General features: G+C 39.5%; 1 protein-coding gene across 4 annotated transcripts in view; it reads left to right on the top strand.

The window, feature by feature from the left end:
• The first annotated feature begins 2414 nt into the window (after positions 1–2414).
• The window catches only part of TRAF2 (TNF receptor associated factor 2), a 68383-nt gene continuing 47296 nt past the window's right edge, over positions 2415–23501 (top strand). For 2 of the 4 annotated variants that reach the window (XR_011172371.1, XM_069107533.1), the window contains exon 1: positions 15276–15385. The gene's annotated coding sequence lies outside the window, so the exon portion shown is untranslated. Of the gene's footprint in view, positions 2422–15251; positions 15386–23501 lie in introns of those variants that run through there. The other 2 variants (XM_069107531.1, XM_069107534.1) reach the window with 2 other exon arrangements.

Below are 23501 nucleotides of genomic sequence, written 5' to 3'. Positions count from 1 at the left end.
AAGTAATCCTGAGAAACAGATGTGTCCACCCTTAGCAGCTACAGAGCACATGCTCAGCTCCATGAGAAGTGGCTCAGTCCAGCAAATTGGGGTGATTCTCTCTCCTGATTCCCCTCTCTAAACAGTCATGGAGGTGAGCCTATGCAAGGAAGGAACACTGTGTGTGAGGAACAGCAAAGGCTAAAGAGATACCGATAGAAATCAGTGTGTGTTGGGGTGGGGGAAGGAGGGTATGATGTATAATTTTTAAAGATAGGCTGGAGTCAACTTGTGAAGGGCTTTAAATTTTAAACAGAGGAGTCTGTACTTTATTGCAGAAGCAAGAGGGATCCACCCAAATTTCTTAAGCAGGGGAGTGATGTGGCCAAATCTGTGTTAGGAATATAACTTTGGCCATAGGATAGATCGGAGAGGAGAAAGATGGTGAGGAGTTTATTTTAATAGTCTAGGTGAGAAGTGATAGGGTCCTAGACTAGGGTAGTTGGAAAAGGGTCTCTCCTCTTCCTCAGGCTATTGTAAGTAGATAAAAGGGGATGGATGTGAGAATTGTTGAGGGGGTAGAATGGAAGAGATTTGGCAACTGATAGGATATGACACCTAACCTACAGATGGTACTCATTATTACACAGAAACACTTTTATTCTTCCCTTATTAACTATCTACCACCTATTGTTAATATACTAAACCTACTTTCCTATCCTCAAGCTCAGTCCTCTACCTCCAGATTTTAATTCTTACTTAATTGAGAAAGTAGAGACCATTTGCTGTCATCTTCTTCTCATCTAATCCATACCTCAAATTCCCATTTTCTGTTCCTTTGCTCAAGTCACTGAGGAAGAGGTGACCTTTCTCCTTATAGAGGTCAAACTTTCTATATTTGTGCACTCAATTCTATCCCTGGACTTGGTTGCTGTTGGACAGAGTGGATCCGGTGACTTGGCAGTAGGGCTTCAGCCCATGACCTCAAGGTTAGGGGAGGTGGCTAGGCCTGCATAGTACAGGGCTTAAGAGAAGAATCTGAGAGCAATTTAATCCAAACCAACAAATTAAGTGTTTAAAAAAAACAACAAATTAAGTGTTTCCTCTGCTGCATGGGGGTAGAGTGGATAGACTGAGGGACGTGGAGTTAATATCTAAATTCTAGTCCTGCCTCAGACATGCTATGTGACCCTAGGCAAGCTAATCTCTTGTGCACAAAGGGGATAACAACAGCACCCACTTCACAGGTTTGTTGTGAGAATCAAATGAGGCAAAAATTGGTAAAGTGCTTTGTAAACCTTGAAACACTATGTCAATGCTAGCGTTTATTACTAAACTAGAGCCCAAAGACAATTGGCATGAGACTCTTTCCTCATTGATGGAGATAAATGCCCTGTGCCCTCAGGAAGGTCAGAGTAGAGCTGGTGAGAGGAGGAGATAAAAAAGATCTGATCCAGTCTCTTCAGTCTATTTTAGTTCTTCTGGTTTCCAGCCTCAAGAGAAAAGTTCTGCAATGCCAACCTCTTCAAGTTCATTAAGAAAGATTTTGGAAAGAAGTCAACATTAGAGGAGCTAGCAGTGTCCATCACATCCCTATCCACACCTTACTACATTAGAATTTCCCTTTCATGGAGATCTGAGACATTATTTCTCTCTCTCTCTCTCTCTCTCTCTCTCTCTCTCTCTCTCTCTCTCTCTCTCTCTCTCTCTCTCTCTCTCTCTCTCTCCCTCTCTCTCCCTCCCTCTCCTTTGATCTGAGTTATCTTGCTCCCAATGGGAGTGCTCATTTTGGGTATTGTCTGGTATATATTCTCATATTTGTACTTTCTCTGGTTTCTATTTTTCTTTCAACTTGGATAAATTGGTTTCTTTGCTATCTGCTATGTAGGTATCCACTGTAAAACTGGTATTTGGTGGGACAGGGGTCAAACCTAGGTTATAAAGCTTGGTCTCCCCTTCCTCCATTAAGAAATAGCGATCAGGAGTTCAGCTTTAACCTAAAAATTACATCTCCTAGACTAACAATACTTAGGGGAGCAGATAGATATAATTCTAGCTCAGTACTTTCTGTCTTAAGAGTGCAGAGGAGCCAACCTTTAGTCCCACTTCCTGCTTCCCTTTCTGGCAGGAATTAAAGTCTCCATTGGAGAAAGGGGAAGGGAGGGAATGCTAAAGGTTCCTCTGCTTGTCTCCCTGCAAGCCACAATACAATAATTCTTGCTATAGTATTACTAATAACTATTTCTATTATTCATATTTATTAAGTTTATATGATTAAATTAATATTAAATATTATTAATAAATAAAATACAAGTTAATTGGAAGGAGAGAATGATGTCATGGTGGGGTGAAGAATAGGAAAGACAGCCTTTAGAAAGTGGCACCTGAGTTGAGCCTTTCAGAAAGCTACAAGTAAAAGAAGTCAGGACAGAGTACATGGGGGACACAACCTATACAAAGATGGGAAAGACAGAGATAGGAGCTAGAATATTGAATTCTCATAATATCAAGGAAATCAGTTTGATTGGGACATTATATACAGAGGAGAAATGGACAGGGTCAAGGGACTAAATCAGACGGGTGGACCTGTGAGAGGAGAACAGGGAGGGGAGGTGGTAAAAAGAGAGACGAGTCAAGAATGACTAAAATGGTGGTGAAGGAAGAGGTAATGACGAGCAGGCCATGCCCGTTTACACACTTAACCTCAGCCAGAGGCTGTGCCACACTTCTTTGAGTGTGAATCATTACAGATTTGGTGCTTGGCAAAGTTTAGGGTAGTCTGTACTGCCATTTGAGTCCCCTTCTCCCATAGACTGGATTTATTGACTAAAAGTAAGAGAGATGGACATTTTGCCAGTCCTGATCTATAGCTGGGTTAGAAGTGGGAAACTAATCTGATGAAACACCCTGGATTCTTGCAAGTACTGGGACCGGCAGGTCCAATTTGGCTCTTAATAGGTTAGGAAATGCCAAGAGTTCAAGAGACTACATAAACCAGGATACATTGCAGCTGTATTAATTATACCTCCAAGGAAGGTCAAACTGGAGGCTTGCTGGGTAATGTAGTTCTTGGGCACTCTGATTTGGCCTCAGATTCTGCCCAGTTCTACTGCTCTCCAATGTCACCAAGGACTATCCCTTAACTTTCCACAAAGTTACCACAGAGGCAAGGAGAAACCAGGTGTCTGGGTTAGAAAAACCTGGGCCCAGAAACTGGAATAGAACCCAGGAGTTCTGACTGCTCTCTTCCTCCCCATCTCCCTTATTTTATATACCCTATCCATGATGATTCCATTTCTTCATCAGGGCATCAAGAAGTGTCTGTATAACTTGTTTGGTATAGAACCCAGCAAGACCATGTCACACATAATTGAAAAGAAGGGGAGAGAAAAGGGGAACCACCTGTATCCAACCTCTTGAAAACCAGGAGCCAGCTCAGCTCATATGTTCATAGGATGTAAAGCTTAAAGCCGGGAAGGTCTTTAAAGACCATCTATTCCAATCCCCTTGTTTTATAGAGAAGAAAACTGAAGCACAAAGAGTTAAATGACTTGCTCAAGGACACACAGTTAGAGAGTAGAAGAGGTAGGACTGAAACCTAGGTACTTTGGCTCCAAATCCAGTAAGGCTTTGGTCCATATTTTCATCCCAGCCCTGGTCAACCCAGCATCATTGGCTGGTCAACACAGGTCATTCTTTGTGTGCTGTTAATAATGATAACACTGATGAAATAGGAAATTCACCAGAGAGGACAAAGTAGAAGGAAGAATATATAGGAGAATTACAACATTCATAAAACAATAATAATAGAAGCTAGGTGGCTCAGTGGATAGAGCACTGGGTCTGGAGTCAGGAGAACCCAAGTTCAAATCCAGCCTCAGACACTTACTAGCTGTGTGAACTTGGGTAATCTACTTAACCTCTGTCAACCTCAGTTTCTCATCTGTAGAACAGGTACAATAATAACAACTACCTCCCTGGGTTTTTGTGAGAATCAAATGAGATAATAACTAAAACGCTTAGCATAGTGTCTGGCACATAGTATGTGCTATATAAAATGTTAGTTATTTTTATTAAGTGGCAGCAATGAATTGAATTCAGGTCTTCTGACTCCATATTCAGTACATGACTCTTTTCATTATACAATAGTGCCTCCTAATCCAGTGACTTGAAAGCATCAGCAACCGAGGGGAGAGGGGGGTGTAGAATCCTATCCCCAGCCTCAATGATAAAGTCAGCACCAACCCCTCCCTTCCTTCCCCCCCATAGAAGGTCAGCACTACCCTTGTATACCAAACCCTGGTATTTGTTGACAAGAAGTACTAATGATTTCTTATTAAAATAGGCCACTCTATTTCATAGGAACATAGGGGACTCAGAGATCAGTTTCTGCAGACCCACAATGCAAACAAAGACAGTCACTTGCCTGGGGACACACAGCTATTTTTCTGAGGTCAAATTTGAACTCAGGTCCTCCTGATTCCAGACCTGGCACTCTATTCACTATGCCAACTAGATTTCTCTACTTGATTTGTATGTAACAATCTGGTCCTTTAATTTCTCTGGGCCTTACTTCCTTTTGTCTGTAAAGAAAGAGGGATCTATTAGATGATTTCCTTGGAGCTTTCCAGGTCTAAATTTTATGAGACCATGAGATTCTTGTTTAGTCTCCTAACCCCTCAACTCCTCTTCCTGTTGAGGATCCTTGGAGATCCATGAATAATTCAACTGAGTGAAATATAGCTTCAGGCCAAACCTCAGATTACGATGCTAGTCCCTGGCGTCACCAGATGAATTAGCATTCAACAGGATGGCTGTCAGTTCCTTGCACTGGAAGCCTCAGAAAGCGTTTACAATGAATGATTGATTGGAAGATCTCCTTACAAGTTCCTGTTGTGCTCCAAAAAGTAATACTGTCTTTTGTCCAGCAGATGGCAATAACTCACTCTAATTGACTGCTTTAGTAATGCTCTAACAATCAATCATAATACCAGGAATGTCATGAGGCTCAAGTGAGATAATGGCTATAAAGCACTTTGAGAAGCTTAAAGTGTTATCATTACGACTATTATTGTTGTTGTTGTTGAGTCATTTCAGTTTGTGTCCGACTCTGTGACCCCATTTGGGGTTTTCTTGGCAAAGGTGCTAGAATGGTTTGCCATTTCTTTTTCCAGCTCATTTTACAGATGAGGAAACTGAGACAAATAGGATTAAGTGACTTGACCAGGGTCACACAGCTAGTAAGTGTCTGAGGCCAGATTTTAAGTCGGAAAGACGAGTCTTCCTGATTGCTGGCCCAGCACTCTAGCTGCTGTGACACCTATACTACGAGTAGGAGTGTGGTGGGAGGAGGAGGAGTATAGTAGTTATCACCTGGCCTCCAGCCTGGTGATGCCTTCATTCCCTGAGCCTTCAACTTTTCTCCTCCCAAACTCAAGCAATGTTTACAGAGCAATACAGGGGTGTGCTGTTCAATGTTTAATAACCAGGTTCTCCAGAAGAAAAAAAAACTATGTATGCATATACTTTTAAGTTTAATCTGCATCATTAACATTTTAAGTCTAACCAATCAATAAAACAAGTGCCAATTTTTGAGGAATAAGTCCTCACACTGAAAATTTAACAATCTCTGGCAAGCAAGCCAATCAGAGTTGGTTCCAGCACACCCTTGAATACTACTCTATATTTTCTCAGAGAGCCCACTGTATCATCACATTAATTCACTGAATTCCTGGGAGTTATTGAAGTGGACTGGGGCAATTCTTGTATTGTAGATAGAGATGCTGAAGCAAGAGTAAGTGAAGCATTTGACTAAGATTTCACAGTTACAAAGTATTAATCTCTGTAAATTGAACCCAATTCTCTTCTGGAAGGGGAAGAGATTCCAGTAGATTACTTTCTTTCCTTAAAGACCACCTGCAGATAGCAGAATATCCCATAAAATCAGTACAATCTATTCCTGAATATCAAAATTCATTAAAAGGTAATTTCAATTGGAGTCTAGGATACATTACATGCCTTATTTTGTAATACTGCTACCTTAATTAGGTTTGATTTAGGCTAACATTCAAGTGAATTTGTATTTCCCATATACACACCTATTGTCAGTGAATGAAGGTGTTCTGGGGGGGAGAGGGAAATCAGCCCAGAATTTAAAAGTTGCCACGGATAATGCACAAAATTGTGAACACATTCAAATCCAACTAATCAAATCTTTGCTGCTGCCTTTGAACTGTGCTGTACATGAGCATATTTGTGCATTTGTACTTGTATCTGTGGCTTTAAAGTCTGGTAAACTACCCTCTGGTGTTATTTTTGGAGGGGGATTTCTGAGCCCCAAGTATGGTGATAGGCCTTTATAGAAATGCTGCTGTCAGATGACTTCAGAGTGATTATGAAACTAGTTTCTTTCTGAATTCCCAGACACATCATAAAGATAGTTTTCAAAAAAGAAGCTTTTTTTGAGGAACAATTTGGTTTATAAATACAGTAAAACCATACTGTGGACTTAGATCCTTACTTTTCAACAGACTCTGTTAGCCTCAGGTCAAATCATTCCTTCCTTATCCACAGAAAAATTATGTCTTCTCTTAGAACTGAGAAAATTAGTGCTGTCCTCCCTTATCCTATACATGTATTATTAACACATTGTTGTTTGTCATTTATTCTGAAAAAACTCCATGACATCAGGGAGGTGATGCATGACATACAAGTGAATTGGATTTAAGTGAGGGAGGGTTGTACAAAGTCACCAATCTCACTTTCTCCTCCAGAGCCATGTCCTTCTTGATTGATATTAACAGATAATACTGTAATGAAGTCCTGACTCCTACTTGAAAGGTATGTGTTGGAATTATCACCATATATTTCTTGGACTCTAATTGGTTTAGGTTTCAGAATTGACCACAATTTACCTAGTGTCAAAGGCAAAACCATAACTAGGAAAGAGCAATTGGTGCTTCTTACAAGGATACAAAATTTAAGAAAGCACTAACAATGTGTACAATCCTTCCAGGTAGAAACAACAGAGTTTAGCACCTTGCTAGTAAGAAGCTAATTAACAGGAAGCTGCCAGATGGGTAGCCGGGTGGTGTAAGGCACAGACTGCCAGGCCTGAAATCAAGAAGATCAGAGTTGAAATTTGGCCTCCAAAACTTACTAGCTGTGTGAGGTTGGGTAAGTCACTTAACCCTGTTTGCCTCAGTTTCCTCATCTGTAAAATGAGCTGGAGAAAGAAATGGCAGTGTCTTTGGCAGGAAAATCCCAAATGAGGTATGAAGAGTTATACTAGACTCAAAACAACTAAACAAAGAAGTAGATAGTAGGCTAGGGTAAGCTCTTTCTTTGACCTAGTCTGTTCCCTCCACTCTTTCAAGGTGGCCTCCTTAGCAGTAGATTCACAAAAATGCCCCGAAGACATCTCTTTTTGGTTCTTCAGTTAAGAGCACAAATCATGCTGTTCTCTCTCCACCCTCCCCACTTCCATCCCCTTTTTCTTTAATTGTTTTTCTTTTTGGAGGGGGGAAGGCAGGGAAATTGGGGTTAAGTGATTTACCCAAGGTCACATGGCTAGTATTAGTGAGGCCACATTTGAACTCAGGTCTTCCTGACTCCAAGGCCGGTGCTCTATTCACTGTGCCACCCAGCTCCTCCAACTTCCATCCCCTTTTAAGCCAGTCAGTGGTTTGTGGTCCTTATCCTGACACAAATATTCCTCATCATGGCTTTGATCAAAGGGACTTTAATGAGTGTTTTACATAGAATGCTAATTTATGTCAGGGGGCAGACATTACCCCACTCCAGGAATCTAAGCCATACTGCCCAAGTCTAGGGGACAGGACCAGGGAGCGCCTGACTTGTGAGAAGGCCTTCTCTCTCTGGACCAGAGTAGCTCTAACCAGCTGAACTAATTGATATAAATTTCTGCATAAGTTCAATTTGATATTATCATCTAGCATGCCACTAGTACTTGGTGCTATTAGATATAATGGAGTCTGGCACATCGACAGAATCCCTTGGGTGGCATTTTGCCACTTATGAGGCATGTGAGGAGCCTACTTTCAGGAGAGTAGTGATAATATGGAATGGGACTTGGAGAGACTGTGGAATGCTTATGGATATTCTGTAGCTAGTTATGATTGGCCAAGCAGGTGGTGAAGAGGAGTCTCGCTGGCTATGGAGACATTCAAAAAGACCTGTCAGGCTCAGTCACAGTCTCTGTGTTTTCATTGTTTTAGGGATCTCATTGACTAACTTTTGTTCTCAATGATGGGTAAAGGGAATAGAGCCTATGACCTTGTGAGCAAGGTCTGGAAGTCACTAAAATATCCTCAAATTTCAGAGTTTGGGTTTGCAGTCAGTGAAACATTGGTGTGCTTGAGACATGAAGAAAATAGAACCTTCCTCTGCATTCCATCTTTCAAGTCTGGGTTTGCAGTCAGTGTAGCACAGATGTCCTGAGTGCCAAGGTAGCTGAGTGGCAGCTAAAACAAGGATTCATTCAGCAGTGATACCAAACTTGTTCATGGACTTGGTGGGATCTATGCTATGTAGGAGGAGCAGTTAGGTGGCAAAGTAGAGAGTGCCAGGCTCATCTTCCTGAGTTCAAATCTGGTCTCAGACACTTTTTACTAGCTGTGTAACCCTGGGTAAGTCACTTAACCCTGTTTGGTTTCTCAACTGTAAAATGAGTTGGAGAAGGAAATGGCGAACCACTCCAGTATCTCTACCAAAAAAAAAAAGCCCCAAAACAAACCTAATGGGGTCACAAAGAGTTGGACATGACTGAAATGACTATACAACAATATCAAATGTTATACAGAAACTGAGTTAGGTCATGCTTATTCTCCCTAGACACTGAAGTAGTCTAGGGGTTTGAGTCAATGGCAGTAGAGAGATACTTCAACCCCTCAGGGTATTTACCCTAGAATGCTGAGGGAGAGATGTAGTTTCCTGGTCCCATAAGAGTGGACAAGAGATTTCTATACTACATTTTTTAGGGTTCCCCATACACACCAATGTCTCTACAAGGCACTTCCATTTTGTATCTTCACAATTCTATGAGAACCTGGTTTCTCAGAGTCCTCTACATGGAGAAAAGCCAAAGGAGAAATTCTATGCATGCACAAGACCTTTCCCCCAACATTACGCATACCTTGTAGCTCATTTGATATTTTTATTGGAGAGGTATTTCTGATGATTCGTCCTTGTAGAAATCTTACTGTTTATTTTTCCAGTATCTCCTTAAGTGGTGTCATCTTTTAGATGGGGAAACTGAAACCTTGGGAACCTGGCATAATATTGAACCTATCCTGTGGTGGGAAACACACTCAAATGTCTGGATCTCCAATACAGCAGAGCATGCTTAAATTTTTAAAACATCAAAATGTTACATTAATGACCTTCTTTAAAGAACATGGCTAAGAAGGGCTGAAATTAGCCCTTAAAATGTCAATTATTAAGCTACTTATCATCACTAAACTCCCTCTCAGAGGTTTTTTTTTTTGTTAACTTCAGTATTTTGTTACTGTTTAAAGTTCATGAAGCTGTTTCCCGTAAGGTTCCCCAATAAGTGAGACACACAGTTTATGATACTTATTTGCTGTTCAAATTCTGAAACTTCCTGGTCTATCTTTGGCAGGGCAAATTTTACTTTCTTTTCTGTTTAAAAAAAAAACGAGAGAGAGAGAGAGAGAGAGAGAGAGAGAGAGAGAGAGAGAGAGAGAATTACCGAGAATTAGACACTGCTCAAGAACCTGGAATGAGTCAACCTCTTTTTTAAGCTAATAAGCAGCCCCTCCCAGTGTACTAAAGTAACATGACGTCAGAACCAAGTCTTTGGGCTTTTAACATCTACAAGTCCCAACCACTCTACTGACTTCATAGGCTACTAAGGAAGAAGACAAGAAGTGCTAATTCTGTGGGTGTGTTACAATTTTCCCTAGAGGTAGCATGGACCTTGATTCTGGGCTCCTGGGTCATCTTCCCAACTCCGATGCCAATATGTTGCGTGACCTTGGTGGAGTCACTGCTCCTCTCTGTTCCTCGGTTTCCCCCTCTGTACCAAAGGGGAGATTATTTTTCAACAGCAGGTAACATCTGGAACTGTAACATATTTCTCTAATGGCTGATGATCTATTCTGTGTTTCAAAATTGGCATGTTGAATTTTTAAAAATTTGAGTATTCTGGTTTATTATTTCTTTTCATCTCCTCAGGACATTCCATTCGGGTGAGCAGAGACAGCTTGACACTCCTTGGAGCCTGATATCCACGGGACATGGGCAAAATGCAGTACCAGCTTCTCTGACTTCTGAGCAAAACCCTGGACAGGTAGTCTCTGATACTGGACCCCTCAATCCAGCTCTGAATCAGGTAGGTACAACTTGGGTAGTAACAGAGAAAATTCTTCCATTAATTCTGCTGGGGCCACTAACTAGTTAAGGCTGCCAGGTTACCCTTTGGATGACAGTGATAGTAAAATTGGAGACAAGGATTTCCAGAGCTGTGTAACTGGCTGCTTATTCGGGGAATAAGTATGTGGTTTGAATGAGGGAAACCCCTAGATTCATTTCAAGGTTGAAAAGTTGGGAGATCCCCTACCTGCGTAGCTTTTCTGAGAGTATGAAGGGTCCTGGTGGTGGCTTGGCATTTTTTGAAATGTAGAGGTTATGGGAGGAAGATAAAATGTCTCAAGGTTCTCTAATCCTGAACTACCATCTGGTAGTTTTGTGACTAACTCCAGCGAGAATTATTTGCAGTGTTTTATTATAAGAAATAATTGTGTTAAGCCCTTTCATAATTATTTCCTTATTTTTTCCTGTACATATTTTATCTTAGGGAACTGGGAATTTTTTAAATTAAAAAAAATTATCCTTATAATCTGAGAGAACTCTACATTCTGTATTATGGAAAACAGTGAGGTAGAAGGTAAAGAGATGTTATCTTGGTTAGTTAGTGGATAAAAAGACTTCTTTGGCAGCAGAGACATTGGTGAACAAGGGGACAGAGACAGGGGTGGATGTCAACTTCTTAAAACACTAAGATTAATTAATTAAATTAATTAGGGAAAATTTAACTAATAAAGGAAAGAGAAAAGACACAAGAGAAGCCAGAAGCCAGAAGAAGGAGGCTCGTATTAGATATTAGAAATTACCCTAATCTCAATCAGTCTTCGTATCAGGTTTAGATTTTGGACCGGCATGCATTGAAGAGGATAGAGCACACAGGCATGGCCAATAACCAAGGCAATTTATGAAGGGAACACCCAGGGTTCGGCTCGATGCTATGAGGAAAGTATAGTTTATTTAAGCCAAGTAGTTGAGTATGAATGTTGCAATGGCATGTGCTGATTTTTGGACTGGGAAACATGGAATTATACAATTTCAACTGCATGTCAAGCAATGTAATAGGAGTGGGACCAAAGACACAGGAAATAGAATACAACAGCTAAGATGTATATAGCATTTTAAAGTTTGTAAAGCACTTTGTATACATTACAGTATTGGAGGAGGGGGCATTTGAATACAGTTATTTTCCAACTTTGAGTTCAGCTAATGTTACTTCTGAGGCTTCCAAAAAAATCATTTGAAGGAAAGAAGCATTTTCTAAGTACCTATTATGTGCTAGGCAGTGGGTAAAACACTTTACAAATATTATCTCATTTGATTCTCAAGCCTTGGGAGTTAGGTGCTATTATTATTCCCCTTTTACAGCTGAGGAAACTGAGACAGAGAGAGGTTAAATGACTTGCCCAGGGTCACGTAGCTCATAAGTATCTATGGTCAGAATTGAACTTGGGTTTTCTTGATTTCAGGCCCAGAGCTCTATCCACTGGACTACCTAGTTGTCTTTTTAGGGGACATCATTCCCTTTATTATTTCTGATTCCTCTGTTCTTTGGAGGTAATACCATAAAATCTCTTTCACTGGAGATGAAAGGAGAGGAAAGAAGAAAGCCAGTTTATATTACAGAAAAATTTAAAATAAATTCAATATTTTTTCTTTCAAGGATATAGAATTATTTTTTAAAAAGTACTAGGCTTACCTTGTTGTCAAATAATCTTAATAGGAAGTTTTACAAAAGGATTTACAGTTAATAAAACAATAGGTTGTACATAAGTGATACTTCTGAAGTGCTTTTAAAAACTTCATTTTCTTTAAGGACAGGGCCTGGACCTTTGATTTCACTGATACAGGTAACTCCCCAGAGGAGTTCCTTCTACCAAGGTAGGTAGGTCAGCAACCTATTTCTCTGTAATTTATAGGTTGAGAGAGCTTCCTAGAGCAGAAATTAGGTGATTTGCCCAGAATCATACTGAAAGAATTTAAGCTTAGACCTCCCTGATTCTGCCTTTACTTCTCAATCTATCTTTTTCAATTTAATTTTCTTTAAAAGATAATGAATTTGTTCAGCAAATAACATTGTTAGCAGGGACCTTAGAGATCATCTAGACCTATCCCTTCATTTTACAAAAATTAAATTGTGGCCTAGAGAGATTATCGTCACTTGCTTAAGATCACACAGTGTCAGTCAGCTCTTTTGACTTAGCCTACACCAGTGCCCTTTGCAGTTTCTTAACAAAAGCAAATTTCATCAAAACTATTCACATTTTGAATGGGGGGTGGTGGCAGTTGGGTCTGAAATTTTACTGTAATTCCTTGGAAACTGAATGACTTAAGTAAGGTTGAATAACTTCCTCATATCCTGGTCCACATAGGCTTCCTGTTATATCTGATAGTGTATTAACAATATCATTTTGGGCTGTCCTGTCTTTGAGATTCTGTAGTACAGTAGGAAATGCTTGTAGGTTAGGTTATCTATTTGGTTTAAAATAAAGCCCTGGGAAAGAAACTTTGACTATTTCCAATCATTGGTAATGGAAAAAATTTCCACTTTTAATGACATAAACCTCATTTTTTGGGCATGTCTAACTTAATAACTGAGACCTACCTTCATCAGCAACCCAAAAGTTTTATTATAGGAATGGAATAGTCTTGGGGAAATTTCTACTCAAGTAAAATGTAATCTAACTACAACTCTATATCTCTTCAGCATTTAAGGTGTTTGGTTCAGATTACTTTAACTAATTATATAACATCCTTATAGCTATCTAGAATCAAAGAACACTACAATTGAATAGGAACTTAAAGATCAAATTATAGAACTCCCTCATTTTAACTTTCACATCTATTGATCCAGTTTTATTCGCATAAAATTCTGTTCCAGACAGCAAGGGGTTGGTGCTGGCTTTAGAGTCAGGAAAGAAGGGGGTTCAAGTCCTGCCCCTGTGACACATATTAATTGTGAGTCCATAGGCCAATCACCTAAACTCTGGGTGTTCCAGACAACTCAGTAAGACTATAAATTTCAAGGAAATTACTTTGCTGAAATGCATTGCTAAAGGGAATTTCTACATGGGGAACTGCCTATCTTGATGAAATCTTAAAGGGCCCAGATTTCCTCTTTCCTTGTCCACCCCACTCCCCAAAGGGAAAAAAAAAATCCCACAAGTTTTATGAAGTAGGTACTCCTCATTTGACAACCAAGGCAAATGAGACCGTGCTGATCACATAGATAGTTGGTGGCAACCCCAGAACTCCAGATTCTTAGCTTTCTCCTACTTAAATTAGACAATCCAGCTTCAGCTCTAGCTACTTCTAACAGGTATTTGTTCTTTGCCTTCAATTATCCTAATATTAGGCACCTCATCTTCCATATAGATGTATACTGCTCTTCACTGGTTAGGCTTTCAGAAATGATTTTCAAGTAATTTAGAGATTCCTTCTAGTGTAACATCCTTTGGAAAGTGCCAGAGTATTCAAGAAAAGGTTACATTAGCTTGAGGTAGTTACATTTAATTTCTTCAGTATTGGTTATGAACACTAGAGTCTTAACCTTAAAGACCTATTGGTATTGGGGCAGCCAGGTGGCGCAGTTAAGAGCGCCGGCCCCAACTTTAGGAGACTTGGGATGGGTTCTGGCCTCAGATACTTGGCACCCACACAAAATAACTAGCAGTGTAACCTTGAGCAAGTTAACCCAAATTGCTTAAAAAAAAAAAAAAGACCTATTGGTCTTTAGATAGGTGCAGAATTAGACCCAGGGGACTTCACTGAAAACACGTGATTTTGAAAAAAATTGTCAAATTCAAGGTATTTTCTAGGCCAAGTTTCACTGTTTGTGATTTTTATTCATCCTGAGAATCTTATGAAACAAAACATTCTATTATAGTACTTATTGCTGCTACCCATTGAAGAGAATTGTGTGAAATACATGAAGTGATGATTTGGATTTGAGGTTATCTGTGTCTGGCTCTTGGTCACAGTGGCTTATATCATACTTCATTCAGGGTGAAACCAGCATGTTTTAGTGGCAAGGAGTGATGTTTTTAAGCTAATTCAGTCTTAATGTAAGATCCTGGTGGCCAGGAATATTCAACATCTATTAAGCACCTACTGTGTGCCCTGCATTGTAGATATGAAATTGTTTTTTTTTTCTTTTTAAAAGGTAGTCCTTGCTAATAAGTAGCTTACAGTTTAATGGAGGGAAGAGAGGATAGGGCATAGACATAAATATGAGAAAAGGGAGAGGGGAAAAAGAGAAATATAAAAAATTTGAGATTTCCAGGATCATTTTCAGTAAGAAGGTTTTTTTATTGGGGGGGGGGGGGGGGGGAATTGTCAAATATCCTCTGACTGAGTAACTCCGAAGCCTGGGGTGGAGTGGGCCCAGGACCTACGTTGGAATCTTGTGCAAAGGGCCCCACCACCCCCATATCAATGGGACACCTGTGTATGTGTGCATAGTGTCTCACTTCTTCAAGGAAAAAAAGAGGTGCATTTTTCTTCATTTTTTTTTTCCTGGGGCCCAAGACTAGTCATTACAATTTCACTGTTTGGTTTCAATTTAGTAGGAAAATGCTAATTCTTTAAAAGTATAAGTAACTGAGATGTGAAGGGTTTCCAGCTCGGGCCGGGACAGCCAAACAAGGCAGCACCTCTCTGCGGTAGCCTAACCCCGAGCCGCTCTAGTGGAGTTTCGTGCGTAAGCCATAGACGAGCCGCAGGGAGCCTCCCTCACACCTCACCGCCCAAAGGGGTGAGATGACCCCAAACGGGCTAGGAAAAGGCGGGAGGCCGACTTAAGTAGTAACGGCCGCCGCCGGGCCAGCCAATCAGCGGCGGCTGCGGCTCACTCCCTCTCCCCCCCCCCCCCTTTTCCCCCCCCCCCCGCCACTCCGTTCTTACACCCCCCCACCCCCCACCCCCGACCCATCACCGCCGCCGCCGCCTCTTGGGCCCTCCTCCTGCCTGTCAGTCACTGCTCCGGGAGTGGGGGGTGGGGCCGGCGGCGGCTGCGGCGGCGGCGACTCAGGCTCCAGTTCCGGGGCGAGCGGCGGCCGTTGGGGTGAGTTGGAGGCGGTTCGGAGCCGCCGAACCCTGGAGCGGGAGCGGGAGAGGGGGAGGGGGAATTCCGTGGCGAGGAGCGGGGCCGAGCTGACCCGAGCCGAGGGTGGCAGCTGAGGGAGGTCATAGCCATCCCTCGAGGGGGGCAGGTGGGCTGGGAACTGGGGGCCCGGTCTCTTTGGTCTCCTCCTCCTCAGGTGCCCGAGGAAGGGAGGGGGGCGACACTCCCTCCGGGCCCTTCGGGACGGGTCCTCCTCTTCCCCGGGCCCCGTCTGCCCGCCTCTACCCGGGGCAGGCCGGCCTGAGCCGGGGCACGCTCCTCGGCCTCGGCCTTTCCCACCTCGCGCCGCCCAGGCGGACCCTCACTCTCGCGGAAATTGGGCCGGGGGTGGGAAAGGCGTGGTGGGGAGGCCGCCATAGGGGGGAAACCGAGATTTCCAAACTCCGTTTTGCCCTTATTTGCATCGAGTCCTGGAGAGAGGAAGTCGGTGGGGGGAGGCGGGGAAGGAGCCGGTGAAAGGGAATTTCCAGCTCTTCTTTAGGATCGGGGCTTGACAGGAAGCGCTTCGCTGGGAGCCCTCGGCATATTTCTGTGCGGAGGAGAGGAGCTCTGCAAATAGGGGAAGGCCCCCCGGGGATCTTCTCTCGGTTATCCCCACCCCCACCCCGGGGGGAACTTTTCCTTGGGAATCGTCCTAAAACCGAAAGCCAGATTTTTGTTATTGTTGTTTTATCTGAGTAGTCCATGAATGGATTCCCTGGGCTGACTTGGCTCACATCCCTCTTAAAATGTTCCCAAGATTCCTGACTTATGTATGCATGCATACCTTTTCAAGGGACAGGCCTCCTGTGTTCTGTCTGGATAGAAGAGATACAGATTCATTTTAAACCCTTACTTTTCATAAAGTGATGGGGTTCAGGATAGGGCAGAAGAGGCTCCAACCATTAGAATTCACATTGATGCTTTTACCAAGAACTTATCTCACTTGATTCTCACAATGACCCTGTGAAATAAGTAGTACATGTAATATTTTTACTATTTTGCAGATAAGGAAGCTTAAGAAGCTCAGAAACTTCTAAGTGACTTCTTGCCTAAGTTCATACAGTACTATCGGTAATGTGTGGCAGAATCAAGACTTTATGCCCAGTCTTCACTCCTGTCACACTGCTCTTGAAGAGCATGTTCCCTCTCCATTAGGAACATTTAGATTCACTGTATTTCATGGCCATAGTATGTATTACTACCCCAAGCAAGCTGCGTTCTATTGGGTCACAGATCAAGGGTGTCATTTGCTCAGTTTAACCTTTTATCCCTGCTGGAAAAGGAGTTCAAAATGTTTTTTCTATTTTCGGTGGAGTGCCAACTTTTTAGATCAAGGCAGCACATTTTGTCATTTACCAGGGCTTAAAGCCTTGATAGCAAGGCATGGAGGTCTGATTAGAATGAAATTGGGCTCTCCTTTGGAACCTTAGGTCTGGTTTCTAGTCTCAGTCATATCATTTTGAGCAAACCGTTTTATCAACAGGTACCCATTATGTCACATAGTGGAACAAGCACTGGGCTAGCTATCTGGAGGGTTGGATTCAAGTCTTAGTTCTTCACTAGATAAAAATGTGATCCATGTGCAAGTCATTTTGACTGTATGGGCCACAGTGTCTTTACCTATAAAATGGGGGAAGAGGTGGGACTAGATATTGTGAGGATTTTGGGAAGTTGGAAAAGAGGCAAATTTTAAGTTCATATAATGAAAACAGTGTATTGGGTCTTTTAGGGTGCTGGTCATTTCCCCTTCCCTGGAAGTCTTCATTACAAAGGCTGATTACTACTTCCTAGTGTGTAGTTGTGGTGATTCTTTTTTGGGTATGGGTTGGACTATAGTCAAATCTCTTGAGGTCCTTTACAATTCTGAAATTATGTGATTCTTCGCTTTTTCCATTCAGCTTTCTCTAAAAACATTCCATGAATCCCACACACTGAGTTCTAGGTATTCTGAGGGATATGGAGATATTTATATGAAACTGCCTTTTGAGAAACTTTTAAACAGTTAAATACTGAATTATATGATCTTGACTAATACATTCATAGATGGTCATCTTTGGATGGACAATATGGATTGGAATAGTCAGAAAGCTTCTTAGGCTTTAAAGGATAGATAAGTGTTGGGCCTTGAAGAATGGGTAGGATTTAGGTGTTGTAGGGAGGAAAGTGCTACATTTTAAGTCTCAGAACATGGATTCAAATTCTGTCTCCTACGCTACATATATGACCTTTGGCAAATCATTTAAATTCCTTGAGTCACAATTTCCTTATATATATGATGACCATTGAAAGTCTATCCAGCTCTATAGCTATGATCTTTTGCCCTCCACTGGGACACAGTTTCCTCATCTGTAAAATGAGAGGAGTTGACTAGGTGACTTGATTGAGGTTCCTTCCTTGTTCTAAATCTATAATTCCATAATAGAAGGAAGGGACACTTCCAAATTTCTGATGCCAGGCCCTTCACTCTATCCACTAAGCTACCTATCCACCCTGTCTATTAGAGGCAGCTAAGGTGGCTCAGTGGACCTGGAATCAGGAATTCCTGAATTCAGATCCAGCCTCTGAAACTTACTAGTTGTGTAACTCTGGGCAAGTCATCTAACATCTCTCTGGCTTAGTTTCCTCATCTGCAAAATGAGGATAATAATGGATCTTCATTTCAGGTAGTTGTTGGGACAAAATGAAATGGTATTTATAAAGTGCGTTGTAAACCTTGAAGCACTATATAAGTATTACTTTCTCACAGGATCATTGTAAGGGTAAAAATAAGCTGTGAAATCACTTTAAGGGGTAAAAATACTTTATAAATGAGAGATAGTGTTTTTCTCCTAGAATGTGTCATTTTCAATTCATGAAAAAGATATATTTTATAAGTATTTTCAACACAAGCTAGTATTTTATCATAATCTAGTATTTCTGCTTTGTGGGGTCTACCCCATATTGTTGCATATCTAAGCAATCTTTACAAAGAGATTGCTGTAAAATAATTGTTCTCCATATTAGTATTCAAAGTTTAAAAAAATTATTTTATTGCCTTTTGTCTTTATTTCCAGTTATATTCCTGTACCATTCCTTCCCCGATAGCTTTCTCCTGTGGCAAAGAAAAAAATTTAAGCAAAACCCACTGACATAGCATCTGTGTTCTAGTTCTACTTCTGATACTTTGTGACTTTACATGTGTCATTTTTACCTCACTGGGCCTCAGTTTCTTTAACCTATAAAATGAGGGAATTGAACTAGATGAACTAGAACTAGTTAATTCCAGTTTAGGGTCTGTGATGTTGTAGCTGTATCTGTTTCTATACATCCATAGTCTCTCATCTCTCCAAAAAAAAAAGAGGAGGTGCATTTCTTCATTTTTTTTCCTGGGGCCAAGATTGGTCCTTACAGTTTCACTGTTTTTGGTTTCAATTTAGTGGAGGAATGCTATTTCTGAAAATTGTGATATTTGGATGATGTTTTGATAAAAATAACAGCCTATGGTTAAATGAAATAACCTGGCCAATTTTTGAGAATACAGAGGCACTAGTAGTGTAGTCATATATAGTTTGAAGTATAGTTGTAAAGACTGCATCCTTTTGCTATATTTGATGAAGATCCTTGCCTAACATCCCTCCCACACTGCAGTCATAAACTCTGGCACTTAGGTATCTAGGCTGTTATTAAGTGATATTTTGTGGTATTTGGTACAGTATAGGAAAGCTGGTTGGAATGTTACTGACCATGGCATGACGTTGGTTATGGGCAGAAAGAAGTGTGCTGTAGTACATTCCTGGCTCTTGATTCAAATGCCTGACAAGAGGTGTATTGGAGAACTTCATATCATTTAAAAAATTTCTTACTCACTAGGAAGATTTACTTTGGTAGTGAAAAGAAATTGCTGTGTTTCATGGGGCAACCAGCATGATTGATGGATGCTGGTTTTTTAAAAAATGTTTTTAAGACTTGGTATTTTCAAAGTTATTTATAAAAATAATTTTAGTAGTGTTTCAGTCATTGAACTGTTTAGTATTCATAAGGATAGATTTTGTGTAAGAAGGACTAATTGAAATGAATTGTGGTATGTGGTAAGCTTCATGAGGGCAGAAACAGTCTTTGCATCTTACAGTACTTACTTGAATTGGTCTCTGCTCAGTAAATATTTGTTGAATCAATGAAAGGTGTCCTTCCTTTTAAAATTAAATAATTTTTATGTTTAACTTTATACAATCTAAACAAATATACATTTGCATCTATTGATACTTAAAAATTAAGTTATACCTACAATATGTCCATAACAGTTTATTACAGAGTAGTTTACACATGAGGTGGTCCTTAATGAGGAGTTTTTGTTGAATAGTGTTTCCTCTGTTGCTCCTTATATTCATTCATCTCTGTATTGGGGTATTGTTTTTCTTTTCATGACAAATAATCAATACATAAATATTCAAATCTACAGTGTACCAAGCTTTAGGGATGTAAGTAAAAATAATCAAATACTTCCATCTTCAAGGAAATAACATTCTGATAATAGCATCTATAAGTGCTTTTTGGTTAGCAAAGCATTTTGTGTACATTATAGCTTTTGATCTTTACAATAATCCTGTGAGATAAGGACTCTTTTATAGATGAACAGATTGAAGCTCAGAGAGGTAAAATGACTTACTTCTCTGTGGTCACAGAGCTATTAAGGATTATTGAGTCAAAGGGTATGCTTTTTTTGCTGACTCTTGTGTATTGCCAGATTGCCCTTCTAAGAGGTTCTTCCAATCTACAGTTCTCTCAGCAATGTAGAAGTGTACTTAACTATGCCAGCATTGTTTTTTTTTCCTAATTTGATGGTTATAAAAGTAGTAATAAATAAATAATATTTGTTATTAACTTATTAAGCTAATATTTGTTATTAACTTATTAGTGATACAAATGCAAAAGTAAGACAGGCCTGTCCTCCTTCTGTGGCCTTCTTCTGGAGGGTTAGAGAGAGGTAATTACTTAGATTTAACAGCCCCAGGGATAGTGAGAGGATAAAGAATAGATTATCACACTCTTAAGTAGCAGCAACAAAATTGATTTTATTATTATTTCATGATCATGAGATAGGGGAGGGCTTAGAGGGAATGACCAGTTAGTTAATGGGACCAGATGGATGCCACTCAACTAAATCCTGGTCTACCTAGGCAATAATGATAATGATGAAAATAACTAGCATTTCTATAGCACCTACTATGTGCCAGGCGCTGTGCTAAGAACTTTACAAATATTATCTAATTTGATCCTCACAACAATCCTGGTGCTGTTATTGTCCGCATTTTACAGTTGAGGAAAATGAGATAGAAGTTAAGTCATTTGCTCAGTCATTTTACAGCTCCATAGTAAGTATTAGAGGCTGAACTTGAATTCAGGCCTTCCTGACTCCAGACCCAGTGCTTTATCCACTCTGCCACCTAGTTGCAAAGTACTGTATTGAAATTTTAGCAGTTTTAATTCAGTTTAGAACTTTTAACAAGGATTTGACCTGAAGCTGGATGGGGGTGAAGGAAGAAAGAGTACTTCAGAATTGTTTTAAATTTAAATTTTTCTGATTATTAGTGAAATTGATGAGATTGTTTATGTTCATATTTTTTGACCGTCCAATGAGGACTGAGGACTGCTTTTGAATATTTCTATTAGTCTTTATAAATGTATATGTTAAGATTTTACCTGTTATATTTGGCGCAAATATTTCCCCCAACTTGTTATTTTCTAATTATATTGTTTTTGCTTTCCAGAACTTTACATTTTTTGTAATGAAAGATGATTTCCATTTGTTTAATAATTAATATCTGTCCTCAGTTGAAATAAATATATTATTTTCTTTTTTCAAACATTTTATAATTGATTTTCTTGGATCTCTGATGCAGTTGGAATTTATTATGGCATATATTGTTCTTTTATTTTTAAATTAATATTTTAAAATAAATAAATAGAATAGTATTCATCCTTGAGTGCCTATGGAGTAAGCTGTGGAATTATTAAATACAATTTAATGACTAGTCAGTCAATAAACATTTATTAACCGCCTCTTTGTCAGGCACTATGTTAAGCACTGGAGATACAAAAAGAGGCAAAAGACAATTCCTGCCCTCAAGAACCTAACTGTCTAATGGGAGAGACAACAAGCAACAAATATATACAAACAGCTATATACAGAATAAAAAGGAAGTAAATAAGGGAAGGAAGATAGTAAAATTAAAAGGTGTTAGGAAAGACTTCTTCGAGAGAAGATGGGATTTTGATTGGAACTAGAGCATTAGAATGGATATATATGTAATATTATTATATAATTTATATATGCATATATGTGCAACAATTTGTAGTTAGAGGAAGAATTTTCTCCTAAGCATACTAAATGTATTATCAATTATTTAACTTTTTCTTTTTTTTTTTTTACCTGCTTGGGTCTATTCTCTCTTTTTTCAGCTAAAATGAAGCTGAAATCTGCCCATGGTCTATCTCATGTGGGAGTATTATAAGGATTAATTAATATCTAAAGTTAGTGAGTCTTTTTAAACTATAACCTAAAGAGTTAGGTCTGGTCCCTGTGTCTGCTTGCTTTCTTATGAAGTCAGGATAAAAACTACCTATTACCTATGTTATGGCAGTGTTATGAGGACTGATTAAATTATGTTTAAGATTTGTGTTATCTAAACTGTGACCTAGAGAGTTAATTAGAGCTGGGCTCTGATCCTAGTTCCTTTTCTGGTTAAAAAAAAAAAAAAAGGATAATAACTACCCAAGACTTACCTCATAGAAATGTTATGAAAATTGATGGAATGTCTACAGTGTTTTCTAAACTGTGGTCTAGCTGAGATTTCTAATGGTTCTTGCTCATGTCCTGCTCACTGTCTCCCTGCCTTTTTGGTTAGAAGATTCTGGTATAGGAAATCTTGGTTATTTATAGTAAGCGAATGAGAAAGGAGAGAAAGAAAAAAAAATCAAGGTGACAGTAATGTAGTTTTCTTTAGAAAAAAATTCTTAGTACAATGGTGTATAAATCAACTTGGACAAAGTAACTTATTTACTTCTATAATAAAGCTTACGCTTTTTTACATTTAAAAAACTTTTAATAAGCAGCATTGTTTTCCTTTTGCTGCAGGCACTTGTTTTATGGAATTTGGCATTGAGTTTTCAAAGTTTTGAGTATATTTTTAATGCTTTATTATGAAACCACACTATGATGTTAAGCACAACTTTAACAAACATTCCATCTTTCCAAGTCTAGCCTTGATTGTAGTCATATAGGTTTTGAATGGGGTTTAAATCAGACAAATTCCCTGTTTTATTTCCATTTCTTGGTTAAACTTCTTAATAACCTTTTGTGATATGGCATAAAGTCCTGTTGCAATAGTCTAGCTCCATTTGAGAATTTCTGTAATTCTCAAACAGTTCTGTATATTTACCAGAGCTCATCATTACATCAAGGAGGACAAGACTTTCAGGCATGCTGGAATTTTTTAAATCCCCTAAAACTTTTTTTTTTTGAGTGAATGTTTTATATTCTAATTAAGATGCTCAGGTCTTAAAAGCTGACTTGTACTTCTCATAATGTTTTTGGCATAACATTGAATAAAAAAGTCTTATCAGTAAAGAGCAACAAAACAATCTTTTATATTAATTTACATTTATATTAACAGGTTTTATATTGTCATGTTCATAATTGGTGGGGTTTTTTTTTTTTAACTTTTCTTCCAAATTCAGGAAACCTATACCAATGCTCTGGAGAATCAGTAACAATCCCATTAGCTGTCAGTTTCCTCTGAAGGTCTTTGGTTTTTTCTGTATATTAATTAGGCTGCTTTGAATGCACAGTTTATTGATTCTTGGCATTTTTCTTCATTTTTGACTTTCCTTTGCACTTCAGTGCTATTGATACTGTTTCACCGTTAGTTTTAATGGATCTTAACACCTAATTTTCCCTCAGCAACAGCTGTCACATTATCTCTGTCACTGAAGTGTTCTCTTTAAAGTTATGACTTTTGCATGTTTCCTTGTAGTAATTATCCATTCTTTAAAATCACATAGTTAAAATCCAACTAATGAGAGCAGTGAAACACAG

Source organism: Petaurus breviceps, unplaced genomic scaffold, assembly GCF_028583685.1.
Source record: "Petaurus breviceps papuanus isolate PSGF00001 unplaced genomic scaffold, PetGlider_PUasm1.0 90137, whole genome shotgun sequence".
In the NCBI taxonomy this organism is placed as follows: Eukaryota; Metazoa; Chordata; class Mammalia; order Diprotodontia; family Petauridae; genus Petaurus; species Petaurus breviceps.
The sequence above is the reverse complement of the archived record's forward strand: the minus strand, read 5'-3'. Positions and strand labels throughout refer to the sequence as shown.